The sequence below is a fragment of the Schistocerca cancellata genome, chromosome 7, assembly GCF_023864275.1.
Source record: "Schistocerca cancellata isolate TAMUIC-IGC-003103 chromosome 7, iqSchCanc2.1, whole genome shotgun sequence".
NCBI classification, from domain to species: Eukaryota; Metazoa; Arthropoda; class Insecta; order Orthoptera; family Acrididae; genus Schistocerca; species Schistocerca cancellata.
In genome coordinates, this window is record NC_064632.1 from 94,790,442 (window position 1) to 94,806,044 (window position 15,603).

Sequence of the window (15,603 nt, forward strand, 5' to 3'; positions counted from 1 at the left end):
CGTAATGTTCGGCAAAGAATGGACTGGATACTTTAATCTCCAGATTATATGGAGTTGTCTGAGTATAGTGCAGATTGACCTCCCAGTCTGTCCCATATAGCAACACGGATACCCTTGGCTGGTGATCTTACAAACCACACTTTTGTAGATGCTTTATTACTTCTCTTTTGAATTGAAGGGACATCTAGCTATCAACTGTTAGAAGTAGAAAAGCACAGAGAAACTTTTTGTATTTAAAATGTTTCTTACGCTATTTCAGGTTTAACCTATAAACATAAAAAAGTACATTCCATCCCTGGGCATAGCTCTACCCTAGATTATGTTTAGTCATAGTTATTGTAAATGTTGTACTAATAAATTATGTAAATCATGTCAAAATGAATTTTATAAATTCATATGTAATTTGTCAAAGCTGTCAACAAAGATAACTTTTAGAGTTTTAGTCAAGAATCGTGAGATTTAAATGGTTGACATGTTTCTCTTCGCTTGATTCTCTGAGATCAGTTATTTACTAAATAATGAGGTTTTAACGCGAAACGTAGGGTGTACATTAATAGCAGAGTTTAGTTAATACAATGTACAACGTTTTACCAAGAGCCCACAGTTGAATGAATTAAAATTCTTGGACAAAGGGTTAAAGTGGGCGAATTGGTTAACCCCAAGTATATTCAACTGGAACGTCATCCAAACAGCGTTAGAATAACCGTACTATACCCGCAACCAAACCGAAGCCACTAAAAGTGGGCTAAAATGCTAATTTCATGTCATGAGACGAATTTTCACTGAAGTTGAAGGTTAATCTGACGTTAAGGCCGTTTTCAGCCGCGAAATAAAAATCTGTTGCAGAGGCAATGGATGGAAGACCCTCATTTGAGAGTGACACTTCACAATTATAGCTTTTGCGTATAAGGTACTGGTTATAATGCCGGTGCTATTTTTACATATTCTTCGGAAGTTCTGTGTAATTTAAAAACTGAGATTGGCATAATATGCTCACAGTGATTCCGTAATGTCATGCGATATAATATTGTGTGGTAACTCATGAATCCAAATTTCAAGTTTTAGAGTCGAAAAACGTATAATGCGAATTATTTGTGGTGTGAAACGAAGAGTGTCTCACAAGGGCCTGCTCAACGAGATAGATTCCTACTGCATGTCAGTATATTCATTTCTACATGAAAAGGTCCTCCCCCATGAACCATGAACCTTGCCGTTGGTGGCCGTTGCGTGCCTCAACGATACAGGTAGCCGTACCGTAGGTGCAACCACAACGGAGGGGATTCTGTTGAGAGGCCAAACAATCGCGTGGTTCCTGAAGAGGGGCAGCAACCTGTTCAGTAGTTACAGGGGCAACAGTCTGGATGATTGACTGATCTGGCCTTGTAACTCTAACCGAAATGGCCTTGCTGTGATGGTACTGCGAACGGCTGAAAGCAAGGGGAAACTACAGCCGTAATTTTTCCCTAGGGCATGCAGCTTTACTGTATGACTAAATGATGATGGCGTCCTCTTGGGTAAAAAATTCCGGAGATAAAACAGTCTCCCATTCGGATCTCCGGGCGGGGACTACTCAAGAGGACGTCGTTATCAGGAGAAAGAAAACTGGCGATTTACAGATCGGAGCGTGGAATGTCGGATCCCTTAATCGGGCAGGTAGGTAAGAAAATATAAAAAGGGAAATCTATAGGTTAAAGTTAGATATAGGGGGAATTAAAGAAGTTCGGTGGCAGGAGGAACAAGACTTTTGGTCAGGTGAATACAGGGTTATAAATACAAAAGCAGATAGGGGTAATGCAGGAGTAGGTTTAATAATGAATAAAGAGATAGGATTGCGAGTAAGCTACTACAAACACCGTAATGAACGCATTATTGTGGCCAAGATAGACAGAAAGCCCACGCCTACTACAGTAGTACAAGTTTATATGCCAACTACCTCTGCAGATGATGAAGGAATTGACGAAATGTATGATGAGATAAAAGATATTATTCAGGTAGTGAAGGGAGACGAAAATTTAATAGTCGTGGGTGACTGGAATTCGAGTGTAGGGAAAGGGAGAGAAGGAAACATAGTAGTTGAATATGGATTGGGGCTAAGAAATGGAAGAGGAAGCGTTCTGGTAGAATTTTGCGCCGAGCATAACTTAATCATAGCTAACACTTGGTTCAAGAATCATGAAAGAAAGTTGTATACATGGAAGAACCCTGGAGATACTAAAAGGTATCAGATAGGTTATATAATGGTAAGACAGAGATTTAGGAACCAGGTTTTAAATTGTAAGATATTTCCAGGGGCAGATGTGGACTCTCTCCACAATCTATTGGTTATGAACTGTAGATTGAAACTGACGAAACTGCAAAAAGGTGGGAATTTCAGGAGATGGGACCTGGATAACCTGAAATAACCAGAGGTTGTACAGAGTTTCAGGGAGAGCATAAGAGAACAATTGACAGGAATGCGGGAAAGAAGTACACCAGAAGAAGAATGGGTAGCTTTGAGGGATGAAATAGTGAAGGCAGCAGAGGATCAAATAGGTAAAAAGATGAGGGCTAGTAGAAACCCTTGGGTAACAAAAGAAATATTGAATTTAATTGATGAAAGGGGAAAATATAAAAATGCAGTAAATGAAGCAGGCAAAAAGGAATACAAATGTCTCTAAAAGAGATCGACAGGAAGTGCAAAATGGCTAAGCAGGGATGGCTAGAGGACAAATATAAGGATGTAGAGGCTTATCTCACTAGGGGCAAAATAGATACTGCTTACAGAAAAATTAAAGAGACCTTTCGAGAAAGGAGAATCACTTGCATGAATATCAACAGCTTTGACGGAATCCCAGTTCCAAGCAATGAAGGGAAAGCAGAAAGATGGAAGGAGTATTTAGAGGGTATATACAAGGGCGACGTACTTGAGGACAATATTATGGAGATGGAAGAGGATGTAGATGAAGATGGAAATGGGAGATATGATACTGCGTAAAGAGTCTGACAGAGCACTGAAAGATCTGAGTCGAAACAAGGCCCCCGGAGTAGACAACATTCCATTAGAACTACTGACAGCCTTGGGAGAGCCAGTCCTGACAAAACTCTACCATCTGGTGAGCAAGACTTATGAGACAGGCGAAATACCCTCAGACTTCAAGAAGAATATAATAGTTCCAAACCCAAAGAAAGCAGGTGTTGACAGATGTGAAAATTACTGAACTATCTGTTTGAGAAGTCACGGCTGCAAAATAATAACGCGAATTCTCTACAGACGAATGGAAAAAGGGTAGAAGCCGACCTCGGGGAAGATCAGTTTGGATTCCGTAGAAATGTTGGAACACGTGAGGCATTACGGACCCTACGACTTATCTTAGAAGAAAGTTTAAGGAAAGGCAAACCTACGTTTCTAGCATTTGTAAACTTAGAGAAAGCTTTTGCCAATGTTGACTGGAATACTCTCTTTCAAATTCTGAGTGTTGCAGGGGTAAAATACTGGGAGCGAAAGGCTATTTGCAAGTTGTAAAGAAAGCAGATGGCAGTTATAAGAGTCGAGGGGCATGAAAGGGAAGCAGTGGTTGGGAAGGAGTGAGACAGGGTTGTAGCCTATCTCCGATGTTATGCAATCTGTATATTGAGCAAGCAATAAAGGAAACAAAAGAAAAGTTCGGAGTAGGTATTAAATTCCATGGAAAAGAAATAAAAACTTTGAGGTTCGCCGATGACATTGTAATTCTGTCAGAGACAGCAAAGGACTTGGAAGAGCAGCTGAACGGAATGGACAGTGTCTTGAAAGGAGGATATAAGATGAACATCAACAAAAGCAAAACGAGGATAATGGAATGTAGTCGAATTAAATCGGGTGATGGTGAGGGAATTAGATTAGGAAATGAGACACTTAAAGTAGTAAAGGAGCTTTGCTATTTGGGGAGCAAAATAACTGATGATGGTCGAAGTAGAGAGCATATAAAATATAGACTGGCAAGGGCAAGGAAAGCGTTTCTGAAGAAGACAAATTTGTTAACATCGAGTATAGATTTAAATGTCAGGAAGCCGTTTCTGAAAGTATTTGTATGGAGCGTAGCCATGTTCGGAAGTGAAACGTGGACGATAAATAGTTTAGACAAGAAGAGAATAGAAGCTTTCGAAATGTGGTGCTACAGAGGAATGCTGAAGATTAGATGGGTAGATCACGTAACAAATGAGGAGGTACTGAATAAATGGGAGAGAAGAGGAGCTTGTGGCACAACTTGACTAGAAGAAGTGATCGGTTGGTAGGACATGATCTGAGACATCGAGGGATCACCAATTTAGTATTGGAGGGCAGCGTGGAGGGTAAAAGTCGTAGAGGGAGACCAAGAGATGAATACACTAAGCAGATTCAGAAGGATGTAGGCTGCAGTTGGTACTGGGAGATGAAGAAGCTTGCACAAGATAGAGTAGCATGGAGAGCTGCATCAAACCAGTCTGAGGACTGAAGACCACAACAAAAATATGAAAAGGCAAATAAAAAGTATATACCTGCTTCAAACAAAAAGGACGATTCACAGAATAAATGTTACGAAACAGAAAAAGTTTCATAAAAAGTTGCTCTATTTCATAGAGATATTATCAGAATTATTCATTTCCAATAATCAATCAACAGCCATGAGACATCTGGATACAAAGAAAGAACAAATGTAGAAGAGCTTAGAGGATTTATTTATAACCATGTCATTGTGCTGTACTCTTGAATTTCGTAAGAGAACCTACTGACGTAATTATTACTGTCTACAACTTAATAACAGAATTTGGGGCGGCCTCAGTGCCCTGTTGTGATGCATATGTGGCAAGCAATTAAACTTTTCTTGTTCTGATTATATTTCACTGCATTTGGCTAGTATTTAGTTTTCGTATTTTAATAGCTATACTTTTAAGTGTCAATTTCTAACCTTTGAGCTGTAAATGGAGAGCTGCATCTAACCAGTCTCTGGACTGAAGATCACAACAACAACATGACTTTACAGCACTCTAGAGCCGTTAATGGTCTCTGAAAAGTCGATGTTGAGATATATATTATGTGGTATGTATTTGACTTCACATTTCTGTACGAAAATGCGGTATGAGATATCAGGAAGGATTCAGGAGTGTGCGAGCAATTTTCATTTATCAGCAACTGACGTGGGTGATGATGTATGCGAATCTTCTGTTCTTCATTAGAAAATGTAGAGGTAGGCGTAGTGCCACAGGAAATTGAATACACATGTCCGTATGAAAATTCTGAAAAACTTCGACTTTGGAATTGTGATCAATCACTTAGTTGTTGAACCAACTAAAGATCTTCACTGGACACTGGATAACACCGTCATATGTTTTGCATTTCACTCTGGAACTCAGCACTTGCTATATGCTAACATCGATTTTCAAGTCAGTTAAAAGCTATGATATAATGAATATACACTCCTGGAAATTGAAATAAGAACACCGTGAATTCATTGTCCCAGGAAGGGGAAACTTTATTGACACATTCCTGGGGTCAGATACATCACATGACCACACTGACAGAACCACAGGCACATAGACACAGGCAACAGAGCATGCACAATGTCGGCACTAGTACAGTGTATATCCACCTTTCGCAGCAATGCAGGCTGCTGTTCTCCCATGGAGACGATCGTAGAGATGCTGGATGTAGTCCTGTGGAACAGCTTGCCATGCCATATCCATCTGGCGCCTCAGTTGGACCAGCGTTCGTGCTGGACGTGCAGACCGCGTGAGACGACGCTTCATCCAGTCCCAAACATGCTCAATGGGGGACAGATCCGGAGATCTTGCTGGCCAGGGTAGTTGACTTACACCTTCTAGAGCACGTTGGGTGGCACGGGATACATGCGGACGTGCATTGTCCTGTTGGAACAGCAAGTTCCCTTGCCGGTCTAGGAATGGTAGAACGATGGGTTCGATGTCGGTTTGGATGTACCGTGCACTATTCAGTGTCCCCTCGACGATCACCAGTGGTGTACGGCCAGTGTAGGAGATCGCTCCCCACACCATGATGCCGGGTGTTGGCCCTGTGTGCCTCGGTCGTATGCAGTCCTGATTGTGGCGCTCACCTGCACGGCGCCAAACACGCATACGACCATCATTGGCACCAAGGCAGAAGCGACTCTCATCGCTGAAGACGACACGTCTCCATTCGTTCCTCCATTCACGCCTGTCGCGACACCACTGGAGGCGGGCTGCACGATGTTGGGGCGTGAGCGGAAGACGGCCTAACGGTGTGCGGGACCGTAGCCCAGCTTCATGGAGACGGTTGCGAATGGTCCTCGCCGATACCCCAGGAGCAACAGTGTCCCTAATTTGTTGGGAAGTGGCGGTGCGGTCCCCTACGGCACTGCGTAGGATCCTACGGTCTTGCGTGCATCCGTGCGTCGCTGCGGTCCGGTCCCAGGTCGACGGGCACGTGCACCTTCCGCCGACCACTGGCGACAACATCGATGTACTGTGGAGACCTCACGCCCCACGTGTTGAGCAATTCGGTGGTACGTCCACCCGGCCTCCCGCATGCCCACTATACGCCTTCGCTCAAAGTCCGTCAACTGCACATACGGTTCACGTCCACGCTGTCGCGGCATGCTACCAGTGTTAAAGACTGCGATGGAGCTCCGTATGCCACGGCAAACTGGCTGACACTGACGGCGGCGGTGCACAAATGCTGCGCAGCTAGCGCCATTCGACGGCCAACACCGCTGTTCCTGGTGTGTCCGCTGTGCCGTGCGTGTGATCATTGCTTGTACAGCCCTCTCGCAGTGTCCGGAGCAAGTATGGTGGGTCTGACACACCGGTGTCAATGTGTTCTTTTTTCCATTTCCAGGAGTGTATGTAAGTTACAACTTAAACTATCATAAAAATTGAAATTAAAATAAGAACGTCGTTCTTTCAAGCAAAATAGCCATACGTATTTTGTAATACACTATTCTGGCTGCAACAGGATTCACAGCCACCTCAAAAATTGTATGACCGATAAGATTTGACCATGATTCATAGCGAAAAATAGGTGAGTATAGAAACGCTCCCCTACTTAAAAGCGTGTGACGCAAAAAAAAAAAAAAAAAGAAAGAGAGGAAATAACGTATCTAAAGGGGAGAACTGGGCATAATGCTTTGCATCCAAACCTTTGTAAACCACAGTGTCTGTTTTCAAACACGAGGTCAAGTCAGTATTGTGACTAATTTTGTGCTACGTGTGTGTGTGTACTCTGGAAATATGTGCAGTATACACCACTTAATTATGTACTATGTGTCTATGGGGTATGTGTTACGTTCCCACTAGTTTCCATGTTGTAAATGAGTTGCAACCTATGTGTATATCTTTAAAGCTGAATGAGTTAACAGCTCCCCTATAACAGCATTAGTTGATGAAACTGCATACAAATTAATTGAAATTCAGTATTGTAGTAGATACTAAGAGGAACAACGCTAAAGGATGAAGGTCTACGTAGAAGTCATCAGGCAATCACACAGAGTCAAAGAAACACGTAAGCATCTCTACCAACACAGCAAGTTGTCCTCCCACCACATGTGTAACATTACGTTACTTGAAAGTTAGAAAGTCAGTGTCCCTCCTGACGTGGAGATTTGGAAACAAAACTACCTTTTAAGTCAACGATGTGTTGCTGACGAAAATTATGGTGTTTTGCAGCAGTCTATAGCTGTCCTGCAATTGTCTTTGGCCTCTGTAAATACAAGTAATTTATCGAAATATTGAGGACTCTTCAAGGGCTGTTATCTTTGCCGACGATTCCCATATAGCGATAGAGGGCTCATAACACGCAGGACTAACAAAGAACACAGAGAGGAGAGAGATGTGTATGGTCGCTGGCTTATTTGATTGGCGGGTTCCTGTGACGTAAGTGCTGCAAAACATAAAGTGTCAAACACTCGAAGGAAGACGGACATCATGCAAGAAGGTGTTCACCAATTTTCAAGACTCGACTTTCAGGGCAGAAACTGTGCAAGCCCTACAGTTTCCTATACTTAAACTGCCTGACAAAACAAGTGAAGCACCCAGAAAATATGGTCGGATGTCATTGTAACTACAAAAAGATTGGAAATTAGCGTATGGCACCGTTGGCCGGGAGGCCCATAGTCGGGGAAGTTCGGCCGCCGGGTGCAAGTCTAATTTCAGTCGACGCCACATTGGGCGACTTGCGCGCCGGCGATGAGGATGAAATGATGAGGACAATACAACACCCAGTCGCCGTGCGGAGAAAATCTCCATCCAGCGTTCTCATGTGTTGCTTTTAATTCGAAAGCATCGTGGTGTCATTCATGAACAGGACAATACGTGTACTCACGTAGTATGTCTCTCTATGAGTTGGCGTGACCCTGAAGTACTCCTTTGGCCAGCAAGATCCCCATACCATTCCCCGCCAGAGCACATGTGGGACCTGCTCGGATGTCAACACCAGTACAATTCCTATATCAAGGATACAGTTACAACAGTCGTGGGCAGCTTGTCCCAGGAGAGGATACGACGGATTTATGACACCCTACCCAACCGAATAAGGATATATATCCAGGCCAGAGCGGGTGTGACGTCATGCTGATGGAAGAGGAGGAGCCGGCCGCGGTGGTCTCGCGGTTCTAGGCGCGCAGTCCGGAACCGCGTGACTGATCGGTCGCAGGTTCGAATCCTGCCTCGGGCATGGATGTGTGTGATGTCCTTAGGTTAGTTAGGTTTAAGTAGTTCTAAGTTCTAGGGGACTGATGACCACGGCTGTTAAGTCCCATAGTGCTCAGAGCCATTTGAACCATTTGAAGAGGAGGAGGAGATTGTTGTTTAACGTCCCGTCGACAACCAGGTCATTAGAGACGGGGCACAAGCTCGGATTAGGGAAGGATTGGGAAGGAAACCGGCCGTGCCCTTTCAAACCAACCATCCCAGCATTTGCCTGAAACGATTTAGGGAAATCACGGAAGACCTAAATCAGGATGGCCGGAGACGGGTTTGAACCGTCGTCCTCCCGAATGCGAGTTCAGTGTGTTCACCACTGCGCCACCTCACACGGTACGTCATGCTGATAACTGGCCTCACACGGCTAACTTCTTGGTAAATCGGGATGGATATTGTAATCACTGAAGTGAATTACCATTTCCTCCTACCATTCTGCGAGCTTTACGCTTTTGTCAGGCTCCGTATATTCCTTGTTGATCGTGCGTGTAAACTCACCCCAAAGCAGTGCTCTAAATGGTGTACAAGGTATGTTCCCACACTCCGTCCATGAATGCAGAGAGATGAGGACTCAATACATCGTCAGCAACAAGTATTCCAATGCAGATGTTTCTACGTCTTTCCATGTAGATGTAAATGAACTAATGTAAAAGAGTCGGGATCTGCTCTATGTTATGCAAACGCTAGAATACTTCCTCAGAGGAGGACACATCCAATATCCTTCCCCAAACTTAACAATAGAATATATTATCCAATGATCTCGTAGCAGGCAGTGCATTACACCCTACGCTACTTCAGTAAATGAACTACAAAGAGAAAACAACTATTCTCACTATTTTCGAAAAATATACCTGTGTGAAACGAAATAATTAGTTATAGTTACTGTAACGTCTTGTAAGTTCAACATTCGAGCAGAAATAGTGATATACACTCCTGGAAATGGAAAAAAGAACACATTGACACCGGTGTGTCAGACCCACCATACTTGCTCCGGACACTGCGAGAGGGCTGTACAAGCAATGATCACACGCACGGCACAGCGGACACACCAGGAACCGCGGTGTTGGCCGTCGAATGGCGCTAGCTGTGCAGCATTTGTGCACCGCCGCCGTCAGTGTCAGCCAGTTTGCCGTGGCATACGGAGCTCCATCGCAGTCTTTAACACTGGTAGCATGCCGCGACAGCGTGGACGTGAACCGTATGTGCAGTTGACGGAATTTGAGCGAGGGCGTATAGTGGGCATGCGGGAGGCCGGGTGGCCGTACCGCCGAATTGCTCAACACGTGGGGCGTGAGGTCTCCACAGTACATCGATGTTGTCGCCAGTGGGCGGCGGAAGGTGCACGTGCCCGTCGACCTGGGACCGGACCGCAGCGACGCACGGATGCACGCCAAGACCGTAGGATCCTACGCAGTGCCGTAGGGGACCGCACCGCCACTTCCCAGCAAATTAGGGACACTGTTGCTCCTGGGGTATCGGCGAGGACCATTCGCAACCGTCTCCATGAAGCTGGGCTACGGTCCCGCACACCGTTAGGCCGTCTTCCGCTCACGCCCCAACATCGTGCAGCCCGCCTCCAGTGGTGTCGCGACAGGCGTGAATGGAGGAACGAATGGAGACGTGTCGTCTTCAGCGATGAGAGTCGCTTCTGCCTTGGTGCCAATGATGGTCGTATGCGTGTTTGGCGCCGTGCAGGTGAGCGCCACAATCAGGACTGCATACGACCGAGGCACACAGGGCCAACACCCGGCATCATGGTGTGGGGAGCGATCTCCTACACTGGCCGTACACCACTGGTGATCGTCGAGGGGACACTGAATAGTGCACGGTACATCCAAACCGACATCGAACCCATCGTTCTACCATTCCTAGACCGGCAAGGGAACTTGCTGTTCCAACAGGACAATGCACGTCCGCATGTATCCCGTGCCACCCAACGTGCTCTAGAAGGTGTAAGTCAACTACCCTGGCCAGCAAGATCTCCGGATCTGTCCCCCATTGAGCATGTTTGGGACTGGATGAAGCGTCGTCTCACGCGGTCTGCACGTCCAGCACGAACGCTGGTCCAACTGAGACGCCAGGTGGAAATGGCATGGCAAGCCGTTCCACAGGACTACATCCAGCATCTCTACGATCGTCTCCATGGGAGAACAGCAGCCTGCATTGCTGCGAAAGGTGGATATACACTGTACTAGTGCCGACATTGTGCATGCTCTGTTACCTGTGTCTATGTGCCTGTGGTTCTGTCAGTGTGATCATGTGATGTATCTGACCCCATGAATGTGTCAATAAAGTTTCCCCTTCCTGGGACAATGAATTCACGGTGTTCTTATTTCAATTTCCAGGAGTGTATTACAAACTACATAATGTAAATAAACACTGCAATCGTTGAGTAACTACTGCATCCAAATAGTCTCTTGTTTTTCAACTTTGCACCAGATAAGGATCCTACTACACGGTGATTGGCTGTAGAGGACGAAACTGTTTCTCTGTTTCTGGATATTACAGGACTCGCTCATTTCAAATATGTCAACAGTATACAGCTGAGAACTCACTATCTCCGTCATTAGAACCACGAAAAACTCACTAATTCGACGTAAAGACAATAGCAAGCAAAGATTACACCAACCTGATATCACATATTGTTGTTTACATGTTTGATATTTAAAAAATGGTTCAAATGGCTCTGAGCACTACGGGACTTAACATCTGAGGTCATCAGTCCCCTAGAACTTAGAACTACTTAAACCAACTTACCTAAGGAGCATGGCTCCGGACTGAAGCTCCGAGAACCGCTCGGCCACAGCGGCCGGCTCTTAAAGAGCACTTCAGTATTCTCTTTCTACCTATCCGCACTCCCCTCTGAGTTTAACCATGGAATTCCGATTGCACTCTTTAATGTCACTGCCCTTGCTGTTAAATTCGCCTAAGGCTGTTTTGACTTTTTACGCTGATTCATTCTTTCCGGCAATCATAATCTTTTCGATTTCTTCACGTTATTCGTGCAGCCATTTTGCCTTAGCTCCAGTTCGCTTCCTATTTATTTATTTATTTCCTATGTGACTTGCATGCCTGTGTTCCTGAATTTCCCAGAACGTCTTTGTATTTTCTTCTTTCATCGATCGACTGAAGTATATCTTCTGGTACCCACGGTTTCTTCGCAATTACCTTCCTTGTACTTAGGGTTTCCTTTCCAAGTTTTGTGATGGCCCTTTCCAAAGGTGTTCATTCCTCTTTAACTGAACTAGTGAGCTACTCATTATCGAAGTAGTTATAGGCTCAGAGAACTTCAAGCGTAACTCGTCATTCCTTAGTACTTCCTTCTCCCACTTCCCTGCACCCAGATTCTGACTATTCTTTTAAACTTCAGCCTACTCGCCATCATTACTAAATTGTGACCTGTGTCTATATCTGCTTCTGGGTACGCCTTAGAACTTAATATCTGATTTCGGATCTCTGCCTGACGATGATCTAAACTAACTGAAATCTTCCTGTACGTCCCTGCCTTTTTCAAGTATACTTCCTCCTCTTGTGATTGTTGACCTGTGTATCTCCTATTACTTCTTCATATTTATTACAGAGCTCAATTAGTCTTTCTACTCATTCCTACCACCAAACCCAAATTTTCCCTTACCCCTTTCTTCTACTCCTCCCGCATTCCAATCCCCATAACTCTTAAGTTCTCATCACTCTTTAAGTGCATTCAGTATCCTCATATTCTATATCTCTCCATCGCTTCCTTGCGATGTCGCCATGTGTACCTGAGCTATTGTTGTCAGGGTTGGTTTGTTGTCGATCCTGATGAGAACGAAACTGAACTGTTTACAGTAACCCGTTCTCTGTTCCGTCTCAACGAATCCTACATTTTCTGGTGCTGTTGTTATTATTACTCTATTCTCGTCTGTCGAGAAATCATATCTACACTGAGCTCTGGAATTTCTGTTTTCAGATTTTCTAGCTTCCCTCCCACGTTCATGCTTCTGACGTTCCACGCCCCGACATTTCTTTGGTTATTCAGTCTCATGGTCCTCTCTTCGTTTTGAGCCCTCCTCGAAGCAGTACAAAGGATGCTGCTTAATGATGAGCCAAGTATTTTCCAAAGTGCGTAATGTAAAAGATTAACTTTCCTCTAATCACTTAAACTAAGACAAAAATTAAAAAAAAACACAAGGTACTGTAGACAGGTTCATAAACAGAAGTATAGGAACCATACAAATGAGCATTAATACTGATTGAATATAGTAACAAAGAAGTGTCTGAAAAACTGTATCGGACTTACGGCGAAAGACACAGTACATAAAAAGAGGAGAGGATTTCGGCATGATATCTAACAAACAGAAGGACAAAAAAAGGAAATTGCTGACTCCCGTACCCAGAATAAAACAGGACCAGAAGACATAGTGCTATGCCCGTGATAACACCATACATAACTATAAGTGATCTTAGTATCAGTTGCATTCAACTACACTCCTGGAAATGGAAAAAAGAAAACATTGACACCGGTGTGTTAGACCCACCATACTTGCTCCGGACACTGCGAGAGGGCTGTACAAGCAATGATCACATGCACGGCACAGCGGACACACCAGGAACCGCGGTGTTGGCCGTCGAATGGCGCCAGCTGCTCAGCATTTGTGCACCGCCGCCGTCAGTGTCAGCCAGTTTGCCGTGGCATACGGAGCTCCATCGCAGTCTTTAACACTGGTAGCATGCCGCGACAGCGTGGACGTGAACCGTATGTGCAGTTGACGGAATTTGAGCGAGGGCGTATAGTGGGCATGCGGGAGGCCGGGTGGACGTACCGCCGAATTGCTCAACACGTGGGGCGTGAGGTCTCCACAGTACATCGATATTGTCGCCAGTGGTCGGCGGAAGGTGCACGTGCCCGTCGACCTGGGACCGGACCGCAGCGACGCACGGATGCACGCCAAGACCGTAGGATCCTACGCAGTGCCGTAGGGGACCGCACCGCCACTTCCCAGCAAATTAGGGACACTGTTGCTCCTGGGATATCGGCGAGGACCATTCGCAACCGTCTCCATGAAGCTGGGCTACGGTCCCGCACACCGTTAGGCCATCTTCCGCTCACGCCCCAACATCGTGCAGCCCGCCTCCAGTGGTGTCGCGACAGGCGTGAATGGAGGGACGAATGGAGACGTGTCGTCTTCAGCGATGAGAGTCGCTTCTGCCTTGGTGCCAATGATGGTCGTTTGCGTGTTTGGCACCATGCAGGTGAGCGCCACAATCAGGACTGCATACGACCGAGGCACACAGGGCCAACACCCGGCATCATGGTGTGGGGAGCGATCTCCTACACTGGCCGTACACCACTGGTGATCGTCGAGGGGACACTGAATAGTGCACGGTACATCCAAACCGTCATCGAACCCATCGTTCTACCATTCCTAGACCGGCAAGGGAACTTGCTGTTCCAACAGGACAATGCACGTCCGCATGTATCCCGTGCCACCCAACCTGCTCTAGAGGGTGTAAGTCAACTACCCTGGCCAGCAAGATCTCCGGATCTGTCCCCCATTGAGCATGTTTGGGACTGGATGAAGCGTCGTCTCACGCGGTCTGCACGTCCAGCACGAACGCTGGTCCAACTGAGGCGCCAGGTGGAAATGGCATGGCAAGCCGTTCCACAGGACTACATGTAGCATCTCTACGATCGTCTCCATGGGAGAATAGCAGCCTGCATTGCTGCGAAAGGTGGATATACACTGTACTAGTGCCGACATTGTGCATGCTCTGTTGCCTGTGTCTATGTGCCTGTGGTTCTGTCAGTGTGATCATGTGATGTATCTGACCCCAGGAATGTGTCAATAAAGTTTCCCCTTCCTGGGACAATGAATTCACGGTGTTTTTATATCAATTTCCAGGAGTGTATATTGGGAATATCAGATACCCTAAATGTCATCGACACGCCGCAGATGTGGACGTGTAGTGATTGGTAAGACTTCAACTGTTAAGGGATGCAGGTTGTCCGCAATGATATTAACATAGTCCAGAAATGTCACTGTGCCTCCGACTGCTACCACGAAACCTATGTATTACCATGAAGTGTCACCAACAGCATAGTACTGTCCCCACGAGTTTGTGTCCGTGGAGCGCCGCATTACTTCGGGAAGCCGCTCGCCCGGATGACATCGGTACCCGCCCGTCAGCCTGGTGTAACATGAAATGTGACCCACCCGATCAGGCGACACATTTTTGTTGGTCGAGGGTTCACTCACGATGATCTACATCTACATCTACATTTATACTCCGCAAGCCACCCAACGGTGTGTGGCGGAGGGCACTTTACGTGCCACTGTCATTACCTCCCTTTCCTGTTCCAGTCGCGTATGGTTCGCTGGAAGAACGACGGTCTGAAAGCCTCCGTGCGCGCTCTAATCTCTCTAATTTTACATTCGTGATCTCCTCGGGAGGTATAAGTAGGGGGAAGCAATATATTCGATACCTCATCCAGAAACGCACCCTCTCGAAACCTGGCGAGCAAGCTACACCGCGATGCAGAGCGCCTCTCTTGCAGAGTCTGCCACTTGAGATTGTTAAACATCTCCGTAACGCTATCACGGTTACCAAATAACCCTGTGACGAAACGCGCCGCTCTCCTTTGGATCTTCTCTATCTCCTCCGTCAACCCGATCTGGTACGGATCCCACACTGATGAGCAATACTCAAGTATAGGTCGAACGAGTGTTTTGTAAGCCACCTCCTTTGTTGATGGACTACATTTTCTAAGGAGTCTCCCAATGAATCTCAACCTGGTACCCGCCTTACCAACAATTAATTTTATATGATCATTCCACTTCAAATCGTTCCGCACGCATACTCCCAGATATTTTACAGAAGTAACTGCTACCAGTGTTTGTTCCGCTATCATATAGTCATACAATAAAGGATCCTTCT